At 39.2% G+C, this 26,132-nt stretch overlaps 1 long non-coding RNA gene across 1 annotated transcript in view; it reads right to left on the minus strand.

Moving 5' to 3' along the window:
* LOC113453010 (uncharacterized) overlaps positions 1 to 17,496 on the minus strand; it is a 90,946-nt gene extending 73,450 nt beyond the window's left edge. The window contains exon 1 of the long non-coding RNA XR_015743694.1: positions 17,306 to 17,496. This is a non-coding gene — a long non-coding RNA (uncharacterized LOC113453010). The remainder of the gene's footprint in view (positions 1 to 17,305) is intronic.
* Between the last annotated feature and the right edge of the window lie 8,636 nt (positions 17,497 to 26,132).

Genomic DNA, 26,132 nt, shown 5'->3' on the forward strand with positions numbered 1-26,132 from the left:
TGTGGCTTGGTGGGCGTGCTTTGTGAGTGCACACGTGCTTTGCACGCATGCAGAAGCTTTCCTACTGACCTTCTCCTGCCCTCCTGCATTCTCCCTGTGTCTTCAATAGTTGACGTGTGACAATTTGCTGTGCCATGCAATGCAGCTGAGCATCAAAGGCAGAAAATAAAGGTCAGTATGTCGCCAGGGTGAGCAGGAGGGCCCAGCAGCTGATCATTGGAGTGAACTGTTCGCTCCCAGATGATCTTCAGAGCTACTAGTTCAGGCGAACCGAGCTGAACCGGTAAAATACCACTACTGCTACCATGACAAGATCTTCTGAAAATTTCCTCTGGAGAATGAAGAAAAATAGGAGGTTAAACTTTCCTTGATGATGCTAACTAACAGAGAAGAATTAGTAACAAATGCAAGTACTGTAGCAGAATATTGAGAGAATGTAATCTTGTGATGCTGGGGTTTTTGATTTTAAGAGAAATTAAAATTTGGTGTATTTGGATTTCTAACTTACACTTTTAAAAAACAAAGAATTGTAGAAAAAAACTAATACAAAAAGAACTCCAGTTGGGTAAGATTTATTTTAAAAAGGAGATAATTAGAAAACAGATTTGGGATAGATACTTGTCGAAAGTAAATACAAAGCTGATTGGAAAATTATACTCAAACAACTTTCATCCATGGTTCCTTATCTTTTCTAACCCAGATACAGATGTCAGTCAGAGAAGGTTCCTGGATATAGGCTTAAGCAATAAAACAGCTAATTCTTCACAGGTAGATCTTATTGTTCATGCCTGACAACAACCCATAAAACATAGTTAAAAACAAAGGTATCCTTTCTCCCAGGTGCCAAACCAAATATCTCAACCCCCATCCAGCTTCATAGGCCTATAAATAAACAACCTATTTAATTATCTAATGTGTATTTTCAAATGTTTTCCTTTCCCTTCTCTTATTTATAACTTAACTATTTTCAAGTCTATTTGTTTTTCATTCCCCTTAATTTAGAACATTCTTTCTCCTTGTATACAAGGTTACTTTCTGATCATTTTTTATGATGCTTTCTTCAACTTTCTCAACAGGGTTCTGTTTATTTCAAGTGAATAGAAACATGTCCTTTTCTTGAGTGTTAAAGATGTTCCTTGTTTTCTAAGTTCTTTTGTAAAAGTTTGAAATCTCTTTGTAGAATTGCTGAGCTTATATATTGGAAAAGATGCACAGTATTCTTGCCCACCCATTTTATCACTTTCAGTTCACAAGATTATATACCAGATCAAATATTTCACCTGAGTATTAACAAATTGTATAATAATACGTTATGGGTTTTTTTTTTCATTCTCATAAACCTACAGCTGTATATCCTATGGGCACACACCGCATCTTTCTCAGTAAATTTACTGACAAGTAATTCTTTTCTGCATTTTCCCAGTACCTTGAATCCTTCAAATGTTCCTTCTGTTTTCTATTAGGAACATTGGTCAAATCCAATTTCATGTTCATAGTACTTTGTAAATTGTTCCAATATATCTCATTTTTACTGCAGTGTCATAAGACTTGGTAGCATCTGAGCAATCTCTGAAATCTGTTTAGTCATAGCCTTGAACTGATTTTTTTTTTAAATAAACCAGGCAAGCCTTCAAAATCTTCGCTCTTGATTTATTCTAATTTTAATTCCTGTTTAATTTGTTCCATTATACATTGAATTGTTATATTAGATCAATATCCAATTTAAGTGAGAATGGTGTTTGGATTTAATTGTATTGTACTTTCTGGAGATTCTCCAGTTCCTCCTCCATTTCTTATTTTTTGTTACTGGAAGGGGTGCTGCTTCAACTCTCTGACTCATTCATACACACTTTTATACCTTTGTCAGTTATTCTTATCAGTCAGTGAAGTTTCAGTCAAAATTAAATAAGATTTTTATATAGCTGGTTCAGCACAATCAGCTCAACACCCCATCTTTCTACTGACTAACCAAAGAATTAGAGATTAAAAAATTAAATCCATTGAAAAAAATTAAAGAAACTCAGAATATTTAGCTTTTAGTGAAAAACACAGAATGACATTCCTTAATACTTGAAAAACACAAAGTTTATATTCTGTAATGCTCAAAGTGTAAGACATGGAATAATCCAATTAGATATTAGGAAAAATTTCTTAACAGTAAATGCAGTTTGATACTAGAGCCAATTACCTACAGAGATGGATCTTTACTGGATTTATTCAAACAGAAGCTATTAGCTAACTATTTTACAGAGAACAGGAAACTTGATAGCAAAAATGTTCTCTATCAAGTCTACAGATACAGATACGCACACACATGTAATATGCTATCTCATCCCATGAATGAGAATATGTATTTATTTAAAACATTTACATAGCCACCTATCTTGTACCAAACTCTGGATGGCTCATAACCAAAAGAGAAAACACCTATTTACAATTTTAAAAAGTATTAAAACCGCAAGTACAGATTTATGATGGCAATTTAGAAAGTAATTTTTGTCACTAACCACATGGTCATAAAATGAAACTATATCCCTCAACTACAAACTCCAAAATCCTTGTTGTTGTTATTGACCAAATCCCACCATGATTTGGTGATGCAAATTCCTGTTGGCTTCCCAACCAACTCAATGGGAAAGCTGGAAGGAAGTTGCCAATCTCAGATGGCTTGCAAAGAAGCCAATGGGCAGGTAAGTGACTGCTCCCAATTGGGAGAGGTTGCAAAGACATGCAAGACGATGCCATAGTGGAGGGTTGGAGAGTGTGTATGAGGTATGAAAGAGGTGTGGTGAGGTTCAGGCAGGGATGCACACGGGGTAGGATTCAATTTTTTAATCAAATGGTTCTGTGGGCGTGGCTTAGTTGGTGAGCGTGGCTTGGTGGTAATGTGACTGGCTGGGCATGGCCAACTCAACATCACTCACATTGAGGCACGCATCTCCTTGCCTGACCTCTCGTGACTGTGGGGATGCTGCAATAGTTGTAAGTGTGAAAAATGGTTATAAATCACTTTGTTCAGTGCCATTGTAACTTTGAATGGTCACTCCACACAACCAAAGTACCAGCAAAGAAGGGAAAAATAACTCCAGAGATGTTCCTGAGACAGGAAGTCTAGTCCTGCCAAGAATGTAATAAGGGTTAATGGAGAGGCAGTTTCTGTGAGCAATACCAGAATGTTTCCTTCCTGCCTTCCTTACAGGATTAGGCCAGTAATTTCTTCTAACAACCGGTTCTCCGAACTGCTTAGAATGTTAACAACCGGTTCTACCGAATAGGTGCGAACTGGTAAAATCTCACCCCTGGATGCACAGGAATGCATAAATACAGCATATATTAAATTACTGTATATTAGCACTGTGTTCTACAACTGAAATATATTCTCTATAAGGGTCTGATGTTGGGCATGCCCTGACTATATGTAATACATTGTATGTATGGCTACATATTTCACTAAATTGAAAAGGATTTTTTTTTAATGTAAATGCTATGAAGTCTGGGCATTCACCATGAATTCTACTGTCATCATAGCAAAGAAATTGCAGTTTTGGACAGTGTTTCAGTTTCTATATCTATACTCTATACTTTAATTCTATATTCTTTATAGTGTTCTCCTACCTATATATAGATATGCACAAGTATGTACATATATACTTTGGCAATTCAGTCATTGAGAAAATTGGAGAATATACATATTGTAACAAATGCTATAAAGGACTAATATCGGAGTTATATTTATTAAGCATAAACTGTATTTGTACCTTTGATCACTTTAAATTCTGATCTAGGCACATATTTATATAACATTGGACTCAAAATATGCAAAATTCATCAGGACAAATAACATCAGTCAATTAAAATAGGCCAAAATCTGTATCAAAAATGTCAAGGACAGAACTTTATCTTAAATATATTTTGCATTTGAATACAGTATTAGCATTAAAAAGATTCATGTTTGTTCCAAGTATGAATTGAAAAAAACTGTCTGCACTGTTTAGAAAGCGGGAATATTTTATTAAATTCATTAAATAAACACAATCTCATTGTTTTTCTTAATGGTACAGATTCAGATTGGAACAAACATGTTTGGCTATTTAGTCTAACTGGTTAAAATAATTAAGAAATTGATTACAGTTTGACTAATATCCTTAGCCTCAAGTAATAACACGAGCACTTTTAACCTAGAAATTAGTTTTTTTAGAAATAAGAGTGTGGTTTCTTTTCCTTTATAAACGTAGCATGATTAGAATTCATAATAACCATAAAGTATATGGAATATTCAGTAACAAACCTCTTTAAATCAACCAAGTTTATATTTTATAGAAATAATAGCAAGGAAACTGGTTTTGTAAAAGAAATCAGTATATACAATATTGGCATTAAAACAAAATGCAGTTAGCATAGTAACACCGGCCTGGGGCAAATAAACACCTTTATTATAAACAGAAAATAAAACACAGTGCTTTAAGATAGTATGTTTCATTTATGAGACATAAAAAGGCAGCTAACTTTAATCTAGCCTTGCAGAATTTTTCAACTCAATAGGAGAACTGTGACCAAAGAACAATGGTTTGTTCACCACAAACGAAATCTTTCACATTTAGCTACAAATGATCCTCAAAAGGCCCTTTGTGTACCACAGAAACAAGATACAAGCAGATGCAAAAAGCCATATTCCCCACAGGACATATTTTATACTCTGTATAAGAATCTGTAAGCAAGCTGCCTTGTGTCAATATGTGACCCCTAGGGGCAATGAATATAAGAGCCCTGTAATCAAATATACGCAGGGGGCAACTATTTATTTTTCAAACACATTCTATTAAGTAACACCCATCAGGATTAAACTAGATGTGACATTTAGACTGCAATCCTACACAGACTTTTCTTGGAATAGGTCCCGTTCAACAACCAAGAGGTATTTCTGAGTAAACTCGTACATTTCTCTTCTTTTAACATGGATGCTTTTAAAAAGTGTTAGCATGTATTCAGGTATTGCTAAAAAATAATTTGGATTGCAGTGTTTAGATCAAAAGGGATTGTAATTTTTTAATTCCCTAGTTCTAAAATAAGTATATCTGAAGATGATACTTTTTAAAAAATTGAATTGGTTTTCCTCCCTAGGCCAATATCCATTTTGGATAATAGATTTCTTTCAAAATCACAGCAATAGAAAAAAGGTTTCATGTTGCCTACCTATTGCCATTCCAGCAAAGAACCAGTAAGTTGTTTATGTATTTTAACAAATGCAGTTCAATGCAAGACCATGTTTAGTTCAATACTATTATTAATTATGTGTGTATTCTCCAGCTGTAGGCAGTATATTGTTAAATGTGTAAAGCATGTGTTAACTGTCCTCATTATTCATGCTTACGTGCACTGAATGCATCCCTATTGGAATCCATTAGACATGTCTCTTTTTATACCACTGGCATTAAGCACATTGCTAATATTCAACCCACTGGAACTGACAATGTGGTACTCATAAGGTAAAGCTCTTATCTCTTGCCAGATCTCCACCCCTCTTAATTTTAGTGTTTATTTTTTATTTTTTAATCAGTTAGGACAGAGTGTCAAACTCACAACCCACAGGCCAGATGCTTCATGCACTGGCCACGCCCACCCTTTGGTTTAGCGAACAGGGAAAAAGTTGTGATATGTCATGTGACAATAACATGACAAAGTGAGTTTGACACCCCTAAGCGAGGAGGTTGAGCTGCTGCAAAAGTACCAGCCTACAGTTGTAGAAACTATTTTATTTCCTATGATTGCTTGGAATAAGAACGTAGGGCGCAGCATCACATTAGCGGAATGGGAGAAAGTTTGGGGTAGAAACAATAAGATTACCAAATCAGCAGCATACAAGGAAAATCTTTATAAAATGTTTTATAGATGGCATCTCCCCCCTTCAAGGTTAGCGAAGATGCACCCCAACATGAGTCCGCATTGCTGGAAATGTAGGAAAAAAAGAAGGAACCTTTTTCCATATGTGGTGGTCTTGTGCAGAAACCCAAAAGTATTGGAAGAAAATTAAAACTTGGTTGGAAGAAATCACTAAAGAGCAGATCGAATACAAACCAGAGTCCTTCTTACTAGGGATTTTTGATAAGCAAATCTCCAAAAAAGCCAAATACATAACAATACACATTTTAACAGCGGCCAGATTAGCCTTCGCTCAACAGTGGAAACAACATCAAATTCCATCAGAAGAAATGATTATTGAAAAAATCTCAAAATGTGCAGAAATGGATAAATTGACTTTGGCACTAAAAAACAAAGACACTTCACTATACTACGATAGCTGGAATTGTTGGTATAATTGGATTGATCAAAGATAAATTATATATCATAAGGCATGAAAGAAAAGTATCAACCTATAATAACAAGGTAGCGATATAAGTTAAAAACAGGTGTGGTTATATGACACAAGTTAAGGTTATGAAAACGAAAGAAGATCTTGCAAACTGTTAAAATAAGAATACTTTTTACTTTGTAACCTCTTTCTTTCTTCCCCCTTTCTTTTTCTTTCTTTTCTCAAAATTCTTTCCCTCTCTCCCTCTCCTCTCTTCTTTCTTTTTTTTCTTTTGCTTATTTGTGTATGTATTGTGATTGGTTTTAATTGTAAAAATTAATAAACTATATTTATTAAAAAAATGAAACTATTTTATTTATTTCCTTGTTGACTCACTTGAGCTTTGGGGCTATTTTAAAATATTCAAAGGATTCATCATTCTCCACTTAGAGTCAAACAACCTACTCTCCAAAAAACAATTTGGTTTCAGGAAAAAATTGTCCTGCAATCTTCAACTCCTACACTGCAAAAACATATTGACTACTCTACTTGACCAGGGTAAAGCTATAGACACAATTTACATACACTTCTGCAAAGCCTTTGATTCAGTGGTACATGAAAAACTACTGTTAAAACTAAACTCTTACAGCATTTCCGGATCCCTTCATAAATGGATTACTGCATTCCTGTCAAACAGGCAACAAATAGTAAAAATAGGGAACGCTATATCAAATCCTGCTCCAGTTAACAGCGGTGTCCCGCAAGACAGCGTTCATACTCTTTATACTCTACATAAATGATCTTTGCAATCACCTTATAAGCAACCGCGTCCTCTTTGCAGATGACGTAAAACTATTCAACACCATCGACAATGGTACTGTTCTTCAAAGTGACCTTGATTATGTGTCTGAATAGTCAAACAATTGGCAACTCCAAATCTCAACCAACAAATGATCTGTCCTACACATTGGTAAAAAAAATCAGTACACCAAATACAAACTAGGCAGTTATGACCTCATTGATGATCCTCACTCTGTCAAGGACCTTGGAGTTCTCATATCAATTACCTAAGTGCCAGAGCTCACTGTAACAGCATTGCCAAAAAGGAATTAAGAGTTGTAAATCTAATCTTATGAAGCTTCTCCTCCAGAAATATCGAATTGCTAACTAGAGGGTACAAAACTTTTGCTAATACCAATACTCGAATACAGCTCTTCAGTCTGAATCCGCACTGTATATCAGACATTAATACAATTGAGCAAGTCCAGAAGTATTTCACTTGAAGAATACTACACTCCTCTGCTCACAACAGAATACCCTATATCACCAGGCTTGAGATTTTGGGCTTGGACAACCTTGAACTATGCCACCTACAGTTAATCTTAAGGGTAGCACACAAAATTATCTGCTACAATGTCCTACCAGTCAATGACTACTTCAGCTTCAACCACAACAATACAAGAGCACACAACAGATACAAACTCAATGTAAACCGCTTCAAACTCGATTGCAGAAAGTAAGACTTCAGCAACAGAGTGGTCAATGCCTGGAATGCACTACCTGATGCTGTTGTTAATCCTCTAACTCCCACTCCTTTAATCTCAAACTATCTATTCCTAAGAGGTCTGTAAGGGGCGTGCATAAGTGCACCATTGTGCCTACCGTTCCTGTCCTATTGTCCCCATTTATTTGTACCTATTTCCTGTATTCTTACTCATGTTTATACTTATACCTATTATCTTGTAAGTGATTGACAAATAAATCAAATAAACAAATAAATAAATATCACATCTAGATTTTATTCCAGAAGAAGGGCAACATTAAAAAAAGGAATTTGGGAATTACATATGAGGGTGTTTCAGATTCCATAATTAAGTATACTTCTACCATCAGAGAAAGAGTGATAAGAATAATTTTAGAGCCAGACTAAGCTAGTATTGCACTGCTCTGAATGCATTGAAGATGATATCTAATCAAGTAACAAAACATCTGCAAGAAAACAAACAAGCTCAGCTAGCACCAAGGAGTCCATAGGCTACAATTATGAGAGCCTGGGCTATTAACCTGCTAACAAAATATTAAGAGTTTTTGTAAGTCATGATTTTGCTTTAGTCAGAGCTACTTTATTTTAATTACTTTTCATATGCTTTTGGTTTACATAGCCATTTTTAAGATGGCAATTAGTTAACACCTACTTTGACACTTCTCAGAAGAAGCTAACCAACCAGGCTGACCATAAATGCTTCAGTTATGGGAAGTGTTGGTCTAGCTGGCACATTGTGGATTTGCAACTGAACTGAATAATTTTGCAAATGGATCCATTGCTGGAAGAAGCAAAGGTAACATGACATTTTGCTTAAGCTGTGGTTAAGAATGTCCAGGCCAAGGTCTGGAGGTTAAAAGCTCATTAGCATGCTAAAAAAAAAAATACATCCAGAGGCAGAAAGAACAATGGATAACAGACCTTCATCTTGACTTCCTTGATTTTCATCCTGACTTCCTTGCAAATTGTTTTTCTTTAACTTGGGATTTATCTTATGAGAAATAGGAATTTTGTGCTTGCCTCCCCCCCTCCTTGCTGTCATTATGTGAGAGCATCCAAATCTGTCTATCACTCAAACAGTTCTTGAACTTCAGTATATTTAAATGCTTCGTTTTAAAATAATGACATTTCTCTATATTTGAATTTTTTTTATCATTTACGGGCTGCAACCATTTAGCTGACCAGAATAATATCTGGTTTATGCTGTTTGAATTCAAATAATTTTTGATCAAATTTCAACCCATTATAATCTTATACATTCAAACTGCTAATATATACATCCTAGATTTCTTAATCTTTTTTCTTCCCATTCTAATAGCAGAAGTGTTTTTATGATAGCAACCATTATGCAAGAATACATCTGTTCCCAAAATGAACCCAACGTGATAGTAAACTTGTTTTATTCCTCCTATAATCACAAGCTGGCTAATTGAGTCCTCTTTCAAAACAGGGAAAAAAGCAATATTACACACTTGACAGATTTCTTTAAAATAACAATTATATTGGCTTATTTGCTACAAAACTTGACCATTTTACTTCTTCTTTTGATAAATACAGGATGAAAGATTCCCATAGTAGTTAACCTGAGAACATAAGCATATGACATTTAGTATTCAGAACAGCTCATAAAGTAGCTATATTGATGTGTGTGTGTGTGTGTGTGTGTGTGTGTGTGTGTGTAACCAAAGATTACAGTCAATAGTCAAATTCAAATTTTACTACATCCTCACCGCTGCAATCATCAGATGAAAACACATATACAGAATTCAAAATCGTATAAATATATAGGACAGAATATCTTATTTCTTCAGCCTTGTCTACACTCTGACTCCTTCCCCACATCAGACCTGGAAATCAAAGTTATGTTCAAATCCATCCTTGCCTATATTTAGCACAGTTAAATACAATAGGACTCATTTTTATCAAACAACCACAGAGCAGGCTTACAACCATGCAGGCTTACAACATCAACTTACAACCGTATCCTAGCCTGGCAATTACAGTAATAAGTCATGATGGTTAATAAGCAGGTCATCATATGTCTAGATTTGATTTTACAACCTTTATCACAGTAGTCATTAAGTGAATGCCACAGTTGTTAAGCAAACCCATTTTTGTATGGGGCAGTTTTTGTGGGGAACCGGAAATTATTGTAATCCATTGTAAATCATAGTCATGTGATTGCAGGGTGCTGCAAAAAGCCATAAATGGAGGTCAATTGCTGAGTGCCACAAATTTGGTCATGCGATTCAGGAGAAAGCAATGTCAGAACTTCATAATAGGGCATAAGTATCTTTTGGATGATTGATCATAACTTTGAACAGTCACTAAATAACCAGTCATAAATCAAGAACTATCTATAGTACAGGTGAAACTTGAAAAATTAGAATATCGTGCAAAATTCATTTATTTCAGTAATGCAACTTAAAAGGTGAACCTAATATATGAGATAGACTGCAAAGCAAGATAGTTCAAGCAGTGAAGTGTCATAATTAAGATGATTATGGATTACAGCTCATGAAATCCAAATCCACAATCTCAGAAAATTAGAATATTGTGAAAAGGTTCAATATTCTAGGCTCAAAGTGTCCCTCTCTAATCAGCTAATTAATCCATAACACCTGCAAAGGGTTCCTGAGCTTTTAAATGGTCTCTCAGTCCGGTTCAGTAGGAATCACAATCATGGGAAAGACTGCTGACCTGACAGTTGTGCAGAAAACCATCACTGACACCCTCCATAAGGAGGGAAAGCCTCAAGAAGTTGGATGTTCCCAAAGTGCTGCATCAAAGCACATTAATAGAAAGTTATATGGAAGGGAAAAGTGTGGAAGAAAAAGGTGCACAAGCAGCAGGGATGACCACAGCCTGGAGAAGATTGTCAGGAAAAGGCCATTCAAAAGTGTTGAGGACTTTCACAAGGAGTGGACTGAGGTACCACACACAGATAGATCCTGGACATGAGCTTCAAATGTCATATTCCTCTTGTCAAGCCACTCCTGAACAACAAACAATGTCAGAAGCATCTTACCTGGGCTAAAGAAAAAAAGAACTGGTCTGTTGCTCAGTGGTCCAGAGTCCTCTTTTCTGATGAGAGCAACTTTTGCATCTTATTTGGAAACCAAGGACCAGAATCTGGAGGAAGAATGGAGAGGAACACACTGCAAGATGCTTGAAGTCCAGTGTGAAGTTTCCACAATCTGTGTTGATTTGGGGAGCCATGTCATCTGCTGGGGTTGGTCCACTGTGCCTCATTAAGTCCAGGGTCAACCCAGCCGTCCGCCAGGAGATTTTGGGGCACTTCATACTTCCTTCCAAAGATGAGCTTTATGGGGATGCTGACTTCATTTTCCAGCAGGACTTGGCACCTGCCCACACTGCCAAAAGCACCAAAACCTGGTTCAATGATTGTGGAATTACTAGGCTTGATTGGCCAGCAAACTCGCCTGACCTGAACCCCACAGAGAATCTATGGGGCATTGCCAAGAGAAAGATGAGAGACATGAGACCGAACAATGCAGAAGAGCTGAAGGCCACTATTGAAGCATCCTGGTCTTCCATAACATTTCAGCTGATAGCTTCCATGCCATGCCACATTGAGGCAGTAATTGCTGCAAAAGGGGCCCAAACCAAGTACTGAGGTACATCTGCATGCTTATACTTTTCAAGGTCTGATATTGTTCTATGTACAATCCTTGTTTTATTGATTGTATGTAATATTCTAATTTTCTGAGATTGTGGATTTGGGGTTTTCATGAGCTGTAAGCCATAATCATCACAATTATGACAAATCATGGCTTGAACTATCTTGCTTTGCATGTAATGAGTCTATCTCATACATTAGTTTTACCTTTTAAGTTGCATTGCTGAAATAAATGAACTTTTGCACGATATTCTAATTTTTAGAGTTTCACCTGTAGATGTCTATAGAGATACTCAGTCATCCAGGTCATGGTTGTCCAAAAATGCTTTTTCAAGAGACAACTGGACTTTCTGGTTTTTCTTTGACGATGTTTCAAAGCTGAAGAAGCTTTTTGGATGAGATACAAAATGTGTTCAAAGAAAAACCAGAAAGTCCAGTTGCCATCCTTGCCTCTAACAAGAATACATCCATGGCTCTCTTTTTTACCATTCTTAGCCATCCATTTATTTGGCACTAACAACACTTGAATGCGAAGAATAGGACAGAAATCAATGCAATGTTTGACATGGTTCCAGAACAGTAATTGTTCTGCAGCAAACTTCCCATCTCCATTCCCTTTTTAAAAATCTACTGTAGATCACAGGTGTCAAACTGGACCGCATCACATGACTTGTGATGTTTTTTGCCTTTGTGAAGCTGGGATGAGCATGGCCTGCACATGATGCATCTGTACTGCGGGCCACCGTTTTGATACCTCTGAATTCTAGATGAATCATGAGAATTTCAAATTCAGCAAAAAACCAATCAGAAAATTCATTTGCACTTTTCTTAAAGAAGTTGTAAATAGTTACTGATGCTATTTGACTATTCATTTATGTCCAGATATTCCAAAGCTCTTAGAATTAAATATTTAATGGAAATATCACTACTTAAGGCTAAGCAAAAACAGAGAAAGTGAGATTTATTTACAAACACAAAATATTATATGAAACAGAATTGACTAGATATACACTGAGATTATAAGCATATTTTTCTTATCAAGATTCTTCAAGACACTCTTTTTGCTTCATTATAATCTTTAGTATTACACTACAGTACACTATGGCTTGCATAATAAAGATTTAGAAAAAAACCTTTTTAAAATTTGTGTCAGTTATAATCTTGCCACTATTGGATTCATAAACAAAATGAAACTATAATTTTGCATTGGTAAATATAAACTTGTCTTATTTTTTCCAGCCAAGAAAAAACCTGTAATGCTAACAAAAAAAAGGATACATTTTAAACATACCCGGCAAGGATGCCACTAGATTTAATTAAATTCATTTGTCACATTAATACCCCTAAGTATTATATGCTACTCAACAGGGTAAGATTGTTTGGTGCAGTACTAAGCGAGTTTAAATACCGGGAATTAATGAAATGCAACAATGAACAAGTTCTGCTTTCAGTGACCCACACAATAACTTTGCTCTACAAGATGCAATTGTAAAATAAGCACAGACCTATAAATTGCTCCTTTAATTGGATAGCATATTTGAAATTTATGAATATAAAGATAAAATGTTACTTTAAATTTATTTATGCATTTGTTACCTCAATCATAGTCAGGAGCTTACAATAATCTGCATAAAACAAAGGATAGAAATACAAACATATCATAAAAACAATAAAATGTAGATTCCCACTTATTAATGCTCCACTTTTAATTAGAAATCCATACCATGCATCTAACAAAATTAGCTACCAACTTTCAAGTTCTGAACCAACTCCTATCCAGACCAGAGGTAGCTTTGAAAAGTATTGGAAGCATAAAATTCTCATAAATCACAAGAAAAACTCATTAAGTAACACTTTAATAGATTGCTCAAAACTGATACCAGTAGATTGCTCTATACTAACAGATTTAAGCAGCCCTGGAACACAGATGAAAGGTCTGGTATAATATCATTTCTGATTTTCAACAACAATGCATAACAGTGGTGTATGAACATATTGGCTGACAAATTTGCCACATAGATTGGCTGTCATATCTATAATTCTAGATTGTTGCAGCTTACTTTTCCCATATAGTTGTAATCCTGAAGCCAATTTTCTGTATTCTGCAACGTATTACGAAAAGACAAAACTAAAACCCAGACCACTATTAAATATTACAAAAATTCATGACTACTTCCAAAGCCAACTTCTAGCACCATATGATTGTCATCTTAGAAACCATTTTTCCTTTGAGGCTTCTGGGCTGCCATATTCAGGGCCTGGGAATTTGGGAGGGGGGAATTCAAGGAGCGGTGGAAGATTAACCAGAACAACATTCCTTTCTCAGAAAGTCAAGGACATGTTATCCTATACCTGGAAGGGAGTGAATGGGGGTAGTCTCCAGTTGGAACAAAGTGAGGATGGGACAATGTGATGGACGATTGTGTACAATGGTTGGATTTTGGGTTTTCTTTGGGTTAGAGAAAGCCCAGAACTTTCAGATTTGGGGTTTCCCCAGATGTGCCAATATGACATCTCTAGTAAAGTGGATCTTTGAGAAGATGATATTCTTGGAGTCTCTTTCTTTGGAGGTTGTTACTTGGAATGCTGACATTGACATTTATTATATTCTTTGGTTTCTTATCAGGTTATATAAATCTTTTACCTTACAAAATATATCTCTTTACATCACCACACAATACTCATGTCTAGTCCTATTCTATGTAACTAGCTTCTTCCACTACCATAGTGTACAAAACCATGTCAAGAGACAGAGTCACTTTTCAGAGAGAGAGGAGTAGCATATAAATGTAATAATAAGTAACTTTTACCACTGATTCTGGGGGAAATGGCATAGAATAGTTACAACTTTTTTTAAAAAAATGTTTATTAAATGTTTATTTATTAGTCCCAAACTGTTCATAATGTATAGATTCGGCCTTAGAAGCCTATAGCTCTGAAGAACACAAACTTCAGTGGGTATAGACAGGTTCAGGCATAAACATTTACGTTGATTCTCATTTGCAAACTAGAAATCATGATTGAAGGAGCTCAATATATTTAGCCTTGAGAAGACCAGGGAGAATATGAAAGTGTTTTTCAAGTACCTTTAGATGGTCACATAGAACAAAAAATTGGAACTATAACAACAGTAAAGATGAAAAACAATTACCTAAAGAGATGGTGAGTGAAACAGGGTTCAGACAGAAACTGAGTTTGAGAGTCTTTAATGTATATTCCTGCATTTACAAATTAGCTGTACTAATCAGATAAAGGTACTTTTTAAAATGTATGATTATCAAATCTTAAATCAGGGGTGTGAAACTCAAGGCCCATGATCCGGATCTGGTCCATGGGGTGCTTAGACCTGGCCCATGGGTCCACCCTGGAAACAGCAAAGGACTGGCCCACGGTGCCTCTGCCAGCAAAAACAGAGCTTGGGAGGGCTGCACACGGCCTGCCCAGGCTGTTTTCAGCCGCAATAGCCTCCTGCAATCTTCTTCCATTGAAAATGGAGCTTGGGGAGCCCATGCACTCCATTTTAACTGGAAGAGGTCTGCAGGAGGCCGTTGTGGCCTAAAATGGAGCCTCAGTGAGTGGTGTGGAGCTCGCCATGTCCACCCTGGCCATGCCTCCCGGCCCCCTGAGGTCAAGCACAACCCTGCTGAGGTTGACACCTCTGTCTTAAATCAAGAATAGGCAACGTGACTATTACATGTTGCTCCTTTCCCTTTTCTTCAGATTCACTCCTAAAAGACAGTAGATTTTTACTGATGATATGGCTATTGCACTGTTTTAGCCACTCAAAGAGATAATTTAAAATGCACACGAAGCTGTTAAGCATTTGGGGAGGGGTAATTTTAATATAAGGTATGAAACACTCATAAACTTACATGAATTCTTCAAGGCTGAATAAATATCTTGTGTACTATAATGCTATGTAGAAACACCAAGATTTAATAATCACAAATAAACAGGTTTGGTATATAAGTTGAATCATCTTCAATTTATTTTAGTATTTTTGATTATATGTGGTAATGTACATCCATAATGTCTTATGAGACACATTTATTATAACACAGAATATATTTGAAAACGGCAATTAAATTAACCTGTAACCATCTAAATGACTCTCTGTCCAGGAGACCCAAGATGTAGCAGAACAATAGTACAGTACTGAATCTCAGCCATTACTCATCCAAACTCAACTTCTCCATTCCAGAGAAAACACTGAGAAAATAAATCCCACAAATCAATATAAAGGTTTTTAACACATTGTGTTCAATACCACTACAAGAAAAGAAATGCAACCAAAGCATATCAAATAGGTGCTTGGCAGATTCCTTATACCATATAGGCTAAAATATATGGTAAACTAAAAACTAAAATAAAATATATACTAAAAAAATACCTACCTACGATGTAAGAGATGAATAACAGCTAAAAACTCCAATAAAAAGGCTTATCCAAAAGCCAAGCAAAAATGTATCTTTGTTAACTGCCCCCAAATCTCCCTTGTTTAGCCAAAATCCAGGAGATGCAATTAATCAAATGTGGTGCCACTGTTAACCTGGCCACCTCACAGTACTACAGTAGTTAATCTCTTGAGAATTTCAAAGTAATACAGTAATTAATCTCTTGAAAATTAGCCTGCAAGCTGTATCAAATGTCTCTCACTGGAGCCAGCATTCACACCTCCAAATCTCAGGTGCAGAGACCGGAAGCATTAGGTTGCTAAGTTCCCCAGCCCAAAATTGTATAGATGTACCATCTTCAAGTCACTTAAAAGGGAAACTTCACTACAGAATACCGCTATGTACTTCTGAGGAAGTGTGCATAGGATGTGTGTGCATAGGATGGTGGTGTCAGTGTCTCCATTCCCATTTCACACCACCGCCAACTACTGCCCCCCCATCGTGTGGACAAGGGTGAACTACCTTAGAAGGTTGTAATTCCCCGCCCCCCCCCCTGCCCTTAACCCAACCTTATTTACCAGTAGTTTGATGGATACATGCAAACAGCTAAGTACTCAAAATGGGGAAACAAAATGCTAGCTGGATGCCAAAGGTTATCCCTCACTGTAGTTTAAATGCAAATCCATTTTCATTCCTCTTCTCATGAGTCTGAGGTAAAGCAGGAGGGAGGAGTCTATAGGAATGTGATGTGACCCTGTTGAAATCCCTAAAAACTTTCATTTTGTTCAGGTAAAGCCAGCCAAGACCAAGAAGGACACCAAGAACATACCCTTCAGACCTGGGGGAGAAGGTGGGGATGGAGACCTTTCCATTTACTGTGGCAGCCTCTTCACCCCACTCTCCCCTCCCACTGCCGCCCCACATCCCACTCTGCTGCCTAGGCAGCTGACTGGGCTCGCTTTTCATTCGAATTCACCAGGCGACTTCCCTACCCGGCCGCCACCTGCCTGGGAACTGCTTTGGCTTCCCTCCTTCATGGCGCTTTCTTTGCCAAGGGAAATGCCATTTCCGTTCCTCACACTCCCACCTCGGGAGGGCGAGCAGCCAGCCAAGCAAGCAAGCAAAGGCAACGCGGGGTACGGCGCCCCAGCCTCTCCCCCGCTCGCCTACTCATCAGCCTCCCTGCCAGGGCACGCTTTGCCCCGGGGCAGCCGGAGCCTCTTTGCGGCGAGGGGGAGGAGGGGTCGCGTCGGTCCATGTCTTGGCGCGCCACCGGGCTGAGCTCTCCGCCCCGACCTCTGGCTGCGCTGAAGAAGAAGATACAGCCAGAGCTGGCCTTACTCCCGGCGGCGGGGAGAGCTTAGGCGGCGGCCAGCCAAACCTCGTTGCCCCGCTTGGCCACCCGGCCTCGTGTCCCGCCGCCTGTTCGCTTCGCTTACCTTCCAGGGACTCGCCCAGCTCGGTTTCTCGAGGCACGCCGGCTCCTCATACCCTCCTCACCCCGCCGGTTGCGAACCGAGGCAGCAAGCAGGGGACGCCCTGGCATTCACCCTACCCGACGCGGCTGCAGGAATCCCGTTCGCAACCAAGCAGGAAATTTCTTCCGTTCTCCCTCGCCTGCCTGCCAGCCTGCCTCCCTCTGTGTGCAGCCGAAATTCAGAGGCGGTGCCAGCGGAACAGAGGAGCCGCCTGCTGTCGGAGAGGCGCCGTTGCAGCAGCAGCTGCAGAGATACCTTACCTGCTCTAGGAAAAAGGCACCTGGAGAACAGCAGCAGCCTTTTCGCACCTGTGACAGGACAATCGGGAAGGGACTGCCCAGGCAAACTGAGGCAGGCCCTATTTCAAAGGCTCACTTTCTCTCCCTTATAACTAGAGGATGATGATATTCATCTAAAAATGCTTCCTTGCCAAAATATGAAGGAGGGGATGTGAAAGAGAAGAGGAGAAAGAAGAGTCCTCGGCTTACAACTGACAACAGTGGAGCCCAAAATTTATGTTGCTGAGTGGAAATTTGTCAAGTGAATTTTACCCCATGTTACATCTTCTCTTCCCATGTTTGTTAACTGAATCCCTGCGGTTGTTAAATTAGTAACATGGTTGTTAAGTGAATCTGGTTTCCCCATTGACTTATCAGAAGGTCACAAAAGGGATCACATAATGCCGGGACACTGCGACTCTCATAAATGTAAGTCAGTTGTCAAGCATCCAAATATAAGTCACCTATCCATGCAATGGTCATAAGTCACTTTTTTCAGTATCGTCGTAACTTTGAATGGTCACTAAATGAACTATTGTAAATTGAGGACTACCTGTATTAGATGAGACTTTGGCTGATTTCTGAAGCCAAGCCAAGTTTCCCTTGAATAGCAGTTGGATGGGAAAAATTAAGGCCTAGCTTATTTCCTGGTGCTAACTCCATCCATGGAGTTTTCTTGACAGGAAGCAGGTGTTATCTGCCACCACTTTCTTTTGAAAAGCTCATTTGACTTTAAAGTCCAGCTCTGGCATTTCCCCCTTAAAGTACTAACAAAATTCAGCCCAACTTACCTTCCAACCTCAGACAAGTTTCTCTACCAGGAATTATTGACTAGACTAGAAAATATTCAGGGAAAATGTACTGTCAAACTGTGCATATTACCTGGAGTCACACTCAAATTTAGCTCTAGACAATAAATGATTGTTTAAGGTATCATTCAAATCATCAGCTAGTCTATTGCTTTGATCAAAGAATTCCGCACATGTATATAATAAACTTATTTTAAATACTGTCTTTAGCCAATTCGTATGTTTCATTTTCTGTTATTTTTCTTCTGTCTTTACATCCCATTGGATACAGTTCATATGATTCAGAATGTTGTAAAAAAGCCATTTCCTCATGTCTACTTATTATATGAATTCTGGCCAAGATGCATGGGTAAAAGTCAAAAGGAAATTGGAAAGAGTAATTAGAGAAACCATTTCCGTGTCAAAAATTCACTCATACACATCTTTTCAAACCTATTAACAATGTTTTATCCAAAGCATCTTTTGATCTACAACCAACAAATTGTGCTTTGATGTTCCAGCTGAGTTCACATATTGTGCTTTGTAAATAGGCTTTGTGGCCTATTTGGAAACTATGGTTGTAGAAATCAGGTAATGCATAAAACATTTACCTGTGTTCAGATCTGAAGATGAGTTGGACTGTGCTTAGAAATACATGATCAGTGTTCTTTCTCACAATCTAAGTCTATCCACCCACAGTTACTTCAAAATTATAATTATTTCTGGTATGTTCTTCGTTCCCCATCTCAAATTTTAAAGAATGCAACTCCATTTTTATAAACAAAGTTCTCTGTGTCAATTTTTCTCTTTCTTCATTAAGAATTACTTTGTTGTTTGTTTAGTTGCTATGCCATGTCCAACTCTTCGCAACTTCATGAACCAAAACATGCCAAGCCCAGGGCTTCCACTGTCTACTGGAGTTTTCCCAAATCCATGTTCATTGTTTGAATGACACTATCTAGCCATCTAATCTTCTGCCATCCCCTTCTCCTTCAACCTAAAACTAAGGGAAAATTTCCTGACAGAGTTCTGACCTAGGCTTCCCAAGATCATGAAGCAGACTCCTCGTCCCGATAAAGCCTCTTTTATTTAGGTTAAAGGGAATTCTTCTCCAGCAAAGTCCCAGCAAACAGTCTTTCATGAGATTTCACAACTAAAGACCTTTATCAGCCTTGGAGAGTTGCCAGGCTGATATCTTCCAAACGTCACGCTGTAGTAGCAATTACTTGGCAAGAAGTCAGGAACAGATCTTCACCCTAATGAATTGAACAAATTATCTCCTGCAAACACCACTCTCCTTTCACTGCTCTTTATTTTCTATGGGAGGGGCCATTCACCGTCCACCTGAGTCTTTACTCCTGAGTAGACCCTTGTTCCTTAACTGTTCCCTTTTCCTGGCAGTTCTGCACATGCGCACTGTTATGTCCTCGGGGCTGACACCAGTTCCCCATCAGGTCCGCAATTCCTGCGGGGGCGTTCTTAGTCCCCATTGGCTGGCTCCCTTCGACAGTCGGCTATAAAAGCCGACTGCTAGGTTGAGCCAGCTGCTGTTCGCTGGCAGGTCTGCTGTTAGCTGCAGACGCGACAGCCCCTTTATTCCTAGTATAAAGCGTGTTATGAGAAATGCTCTGGTGTGGCCTCCCTTCTTCTCCGAACTTAACATTGGCGACGAGGATGGGATTTGGCCAACCAGCAGCAATACAAGAGCTGAATGTCATGAACCTGAAGCGCTGAACCGCAGCCGCGTCGCTGAGAGCTCGGTCAGCCATTTCAAACAGAAACGAAGCGGAGCGTGTAGCCGCTCAAGAACACAAATGAGCTACAAGAGAGTAGGGCACTGAAAGCCTCAGCCGCCCAGTAGTATTCTAGCAAGTGTGCCGGAATTCCGTGTAGCGGAGCCCCAGCGCGACGCTCACGACCGCTGAAATCTAGGCGCGAAATTCAAATTGCTGTCAGCGCGCAGCTGCAGCTATTGCCGCCTCGCCCTTGTAAGGGCGCGAATTTCAAACAGGCGTCAGTTATAACGTCTGTTCCTAGCCACCAAGGGCTGCAGAGAGCAAGAAACCCAGAAAGATTCCTCGAGCTGAATCACTAGACCGAAACAGCGCTGCGAGCCGCAGCTGCTATTTGTACAACCCAGAGAGAATTCAATAGCTGAACACTCGTCAAATAGCACTACGAACGGTAGCTGCTACCTTTCCCAGGGCCTGTATTCCCAGTGAGACTTGTTGCCTGCCGCAAACTGAACCAGACATGAATACAAATCCGGCGTTTCCGCCATTCAAGCCAGACAAAGATAAATGGGACTCTTACAAGAACCGATTTAACCATTATATTGACGCTGTGGGTCTGGCCGATGCTACAGACAACAAAAAGAAGTCATTCTTCCTGAGCTATTGTGGGGCCACCGTATTTGACACAGCAACAGCACTGCTCGCCCCAAGAGAACTCAAGAATGTCCCATGGTCTGAGCTGCTGGAGACCCTCTCCAATCATTATTCGCCAAAGCCGTCACAGATCGCGAGACGCTTCGCCTTTCGCATGAGGAAGCAAGCAGATGGAGAAACCATAAACCAATATATGGCAGCCCTCAGAACCGCAGCCCTACACTGCGAATTTAAAGGCTACCTTGATGACATGCTCCTGGACCAACTTGTCTGTGGGGTCAAAGATACGAGGCTTCAGAGGTGGTTGTTGGCAAGGAAGGACCTCAACCTCGCACAAGCCATCGAAGAAGCCCTGGCTGCAGAGTTGGCAATACAGTCAGCGGCCAAGATACAGGGAAGCACCCCCAAAACTAACCCAGTCACTGTGCATTCCGAGGAGGCAGTGAACAAAGAAGAGCCCATCGAGCAATCTGAGGTGCACCGTCTCAAGCCATTTAAGCAGCCACAGGTAGGGGTTAGGCCGAGAGAAGGCAACGCACCTAGGCACACTGGGAACAGGCTCCAGCTGTTCTTCTACCTCACTGATCTCTGACTCCGAAGGGAGTTGCTAACTGTCAAACAGCCCTGGCCCCATCTCTGCCTTCCCCGTATTCATCAGAGCCTTCCCCAGACTCCAGGAATGGCCTCCCCAACCTCCTTACTGTCCAGGTCTGCTGACAGCTCTGCTGGATGCTGGTGGGCTACAACAGACAGTGAGGACAATTAACCAGTGGAATTTCAGAAGCTGTGTTGTTCTCCAGACTAGCCACTTGTCTCAAATTGTATGGGGCACTGGTGGACTGGAACCAGTTTAACAACCATTTCTGTGAGCATGTGCTTTGCACACACGCAGCATTAAAAAAACACCAATTTGAACCTCTACAGCTTTCCTTCTAGGGCAGCCCTGGTAAGTAAAACAGTTGAGCACAGAAATCCACTGTGGCACACAAATCAGCTGAACTCAAAAACACAGATATTTAGGACAGGATAGAGCAGTGGGGCAGCTCATCATTGGAACTACCGGTTTGCTAGAACCGGTCCAAACTGTCAGCAAGCCACCACTGGTATGGGGTGGGTATGCTTGAGCAGATGGACTAGAACAGGGATGTCAAACTCAAGGCCCGTAGGCCTCATCCAGCAGGGTGCTTAAATCTGGGCCCATGATGCCGGCCTAGAAATAGCAAAGGACGTCATCAAGGTGTGTCATCCAGCAAAAATGGAGCTCATGGGGGCTGTGCACTCCCTAGCTTTGTTTTCATTGGCTGCAGGAGGCCACCGTGGCTGAAAACAGCATGGGGAGGGCTCTGTTTTCACTGACAGCAGGCTATCAAAACAAACTAAAAACAAAACAAAAGGAGAAATGTTACCCCTTTTGTATTTGAGCATGCAAGAAGGGGCAGGAAAGGGGAAAGGAGAAAGGGAAAGAGGAAAGACAAAGAAAAATAAGGAAAGATGGAAAGAGAACAATGAAGGAAAAATAAGGAAAGAGGGGAAGGAAGAAGAAAGGAGAATGAAGAGGGAAAGAAAAGGGAAGGAAGGAAGGAAGGAAGGAAGGAAGGAAGGAAGGAAGGAAGGAAGGAAGGAAGGAAGGAAGGAAAAGGAAAGAGATTATGAGAGTGAGGGTCTCAGGGAAATCCTGCCTTAGCACTTAGCCACCACAGGTGCCCCTGACACAAGTCCCACGTCATGCCCACCATGGCCACGCCCACCTCCTTTCCTCCGAGGTCAAATACAACCCTGATGCTGCCCTAAATGAAATCAAGTTTGACACTGCTGAACTAGAAGACCTCAAAGGTCCCTTCCAAGTGTGTTATTCTGTTATTCTTTCACCCTCAGTCTTTTCCAACATCAGTATCTTTTCCAATGATCCATCTCATCTTTTCCTATACCAAATGAGAAAAGAGGGCACATTGGAAAAAATTATTGGTCAAGAATTACTTGACAAGTAGAGAAAAGAACAGCTGCTTCTGCCAATTAAGTTACTTCTAGGGTGGATTAAAAATGGATGAAAGAGATGAGTATTTTCACCAGCTGAGTTATTTCTTTATCACTGTGCCTGTAGCTTCCAATCACCGTTATTAATTACTGTAAGAATTAAATAAGGATTGAAGAGATTTCTAGAAGAGTTAAGACTTCTTGGGGAGGTGACAAGTTTGTTAAAGAGAAAGTCAAGCCAAAGGCAGTTATTTCATAACTGTAGTCTTGCTTCTTGCTTTTTCTTTTTCTTTCCTATCATTTTCTTTAGATTAGCTTTTTGTTTTGTGAAAAATCCTCAGTAAATATAAATTTAAAAACCAATATGTTAATTATTAATGAATTATATCAAATATTAACTTTTATTGTGTAATGTTTATAAATAGGTCATGACTATAGCATGTCTTTAGACTATTCCACACCCATCAAAATCTGTTTTATGTGTGCAAATATTTGGCAATAAAAAAACAGGAGACATTTAATAAATAATTTCATTAACACATTATTCATTTTATGGCCTACATTCTGGCATAGTATCATCTTAAGAAAAACACATTTATTTTTCAGTCAATTTATCACAGTTTTAGACCTCTTTTTTGTTTGAGAACATTACTGCCTTGCCCCTCTGGCTTGAATAAATTTGATGGATTTTGCACTAATTTTATCCTAGCAGATGCAAAGCAAACTGGCCTACTGTTCTCCATAGGATGATTTGCAAATATATTTAACATAATCAGAACACCATTCTCAAAAGTCCTATAGGATTTTCATGTTTGTCAGAAAAAATTGCAGACTGAAGGAATCTAGTCTCTTTTTGTTGTTGTGTACAATTGTTGCTAGGAAAGTTTCCAAATAATTAATTAATTATGTTTAAGTATAGTTTTACAGTGTTCTTACTTCCTTCATAAAGAATACTAGAATGGCAGTTATTAATTTTTTAGAAAAGATCTGGCATTTTGGCTTGCTGAAATATGCACCTGTGAATATGTGTCTGTGTGTGTGTGAGAGAGAAAGAGTGATGATTATGCAAGGGAGTTTGTGATAAGAGGTTCTAAGGCAGTGGTCACCAACCAGTGGGCCGGGGACCACTGGTAGTCTGCGAGAAAATGTTGGTGATTCACAGAGAAATGTCACCCCCAAAGCACCCCTCAAAACAATTAATCCAGGCTGCGCGGGAACACAAGGCTGCACCCCCTGGCCCCCACAAGGCTTGCATCTCTTGCTTCATGAACAACATGAGGGGAGGGGGAAAGGGGGGAGGGGGAAGGGGGGAACTCGCCTCACTCACCCCATGCACCTCGCCTGGCCACTGGGATGCTTCTTTTCGCTTCTTTCTTCTTCTGCTTTTGGCTGCATGCAAGGAAAGCAGCAAAAGTCTTTCTTTCTCTCCCCCAAACTCTGCCAGAAATGAGTCTTTGGGACCCTGCAAGGCATCCTGTTCCAAGAGGCTGCGACGGCATGACAAATCTCACAAAGACTCATTTCTGGCAGAGTTTGGGAGAAAGTTGAGAGAAAGTTGAGAGAAAGAAAGACTTTTGCTGCTTTCCTTGCAGGAAGCCAAAAGTCTCTCTCTGTCTCCCCCTGAGAACAGAGCTGGAGACAGTATCCTGTGATCCCAAATAAAGAATGACCATCAGTAGGAAAACAAAGTGGGGAATTTTCCTGCAGACTTTTTTTAGAATTTTCCCAGGGTCTCTGGTCCACGGGATTAAAAATAATGAGTTTGGTGTTCTCTGAGGTCCAAAAGGTTGGCCACCCCTGTTCTAAGGCAGCGGTCCCCAACCATTCTGGTTCCACAGACTGGTAGCAAGGGGGAGCAGTGGTTGCAATGGGAGAGGGGATGATTTTGTGTATACTGGTAATCCCGCACATCACAAATGAAACTTTGTGTATTCACCCACTGCTTGCATAACCGGGTTCCCCCCACAGACCAGGACTTGGGGACCCTTGTTTTAAGGATTCAAAAGCTTTGGCAATGTAAAACACAATGAAACCATGAGGAATACTTGTTACTCTTCAGTCATCTTTCTCCTTCAAATCTGACAATCCATACACTTTATATCATTGTGCATATGTCATGAGCCCTTTAAAGAATGTGTGGTGGTAGTAGTGAATTGATCTTTTCAAAATTAAGATGGTGATTGAATCAGCAAAATTATTTGTTGCTATGCCAATAAAATATATGCAAAATATTCTTTTCCATCCATATGTATGATATCAACTCCTACGCATATTCTGTGAGTAACTTTATTATGCATAAATGAGATTTTTTACTGTTCCAATGATATGCAACTGCTGAATAACATTTAATATTATATTTTGCAAAAAAAAATCCACCCTATTTAAGTTGTTCTGGTTACTACTAAATTATCTAATATTTGCCTGAACATTGACTCTGAAGTAAGTGATTGGAAGATATGAAATCCAGTTTGTAAGCTTTGTATCAGCCATGGACTCACAAGATTTACTGTGGTTAATCATATGCTTTGTTTGAGCCAGTGACTTGAAAAGTCCAAAAATGTCAGAATAGCTGTTATCTTGACTTTCTTGATCAAATCCATCTTTTCTATTTGCTCTAATTTTGCGTCTTTATGATTTAGGCTGAGGGTTGGCACAATAGAAACCATCAGAAGTAAGCCAGGCAGCCATAAACAAAACCATTCAATCAAGTGATCAAAAACAAACCATGGTTTCAGACAGCTTGATATCCCAAAACCAACTTATTCTGTAATCAAGAAAACTGCATTAATAGTCAATATAATCTAAAACCCCAGGTTCAAGGAGGAGATATTAAGAGAATATTTAAGAGAATATTCATAATCTCATATTTTATTAGTGATTATATGGAATATTTTAGAATGGTACAATATTATATCTTAGTATTCAAAAGTAAATCTCACTGTATCTGAGGAATTGATTATACTTAAAGTATAAAGGTTCCCTATGTCCAGTTGTGAGTGACTCAAAGGGATGGTATTCATCTCCGATCTTAGTTGAGGGACCTGCATTGTCTTTGAGCTGCTTCCATCATCATGTGGCCAGTATGAAAGTATAGAATGCAGTAATCTTTCCCACCAAAGTACCTATTTATTTACTCACATTTACATTCTTTCAAACTGCTAGGTTGGCAGGAGCTAGGGTGAGAATGGGAGCTCACTCCATCATGTGGCACTTGGGTTTCGAACCTGAAGTCTCAGTTTTCTAGCTGACAAGCCCAGCCTTTTAACTGCTGAGCCATTCTGCCACTCTGATTATACTTACTAAAACAGAAAAATAGGTATTTTTTATCACTTAAATTTCTAGACTGCTATCTTGCTATCTT

This window comes from Pseudonaja textilis, chromosome 4, assembly GCF_049901715.1.
Source record: "Pseudonaja textilis isolate UNSWEBS1 chromosome 4, rPseTex1.2, whole genome shotgun sequence".
Classification (NCBI taxonomy): Eukaryota; Metazoa; Chordata; class Lepidosauria; order Squamata; family Elapidae; genus Pseudonaja; species Pseudonaja textilis.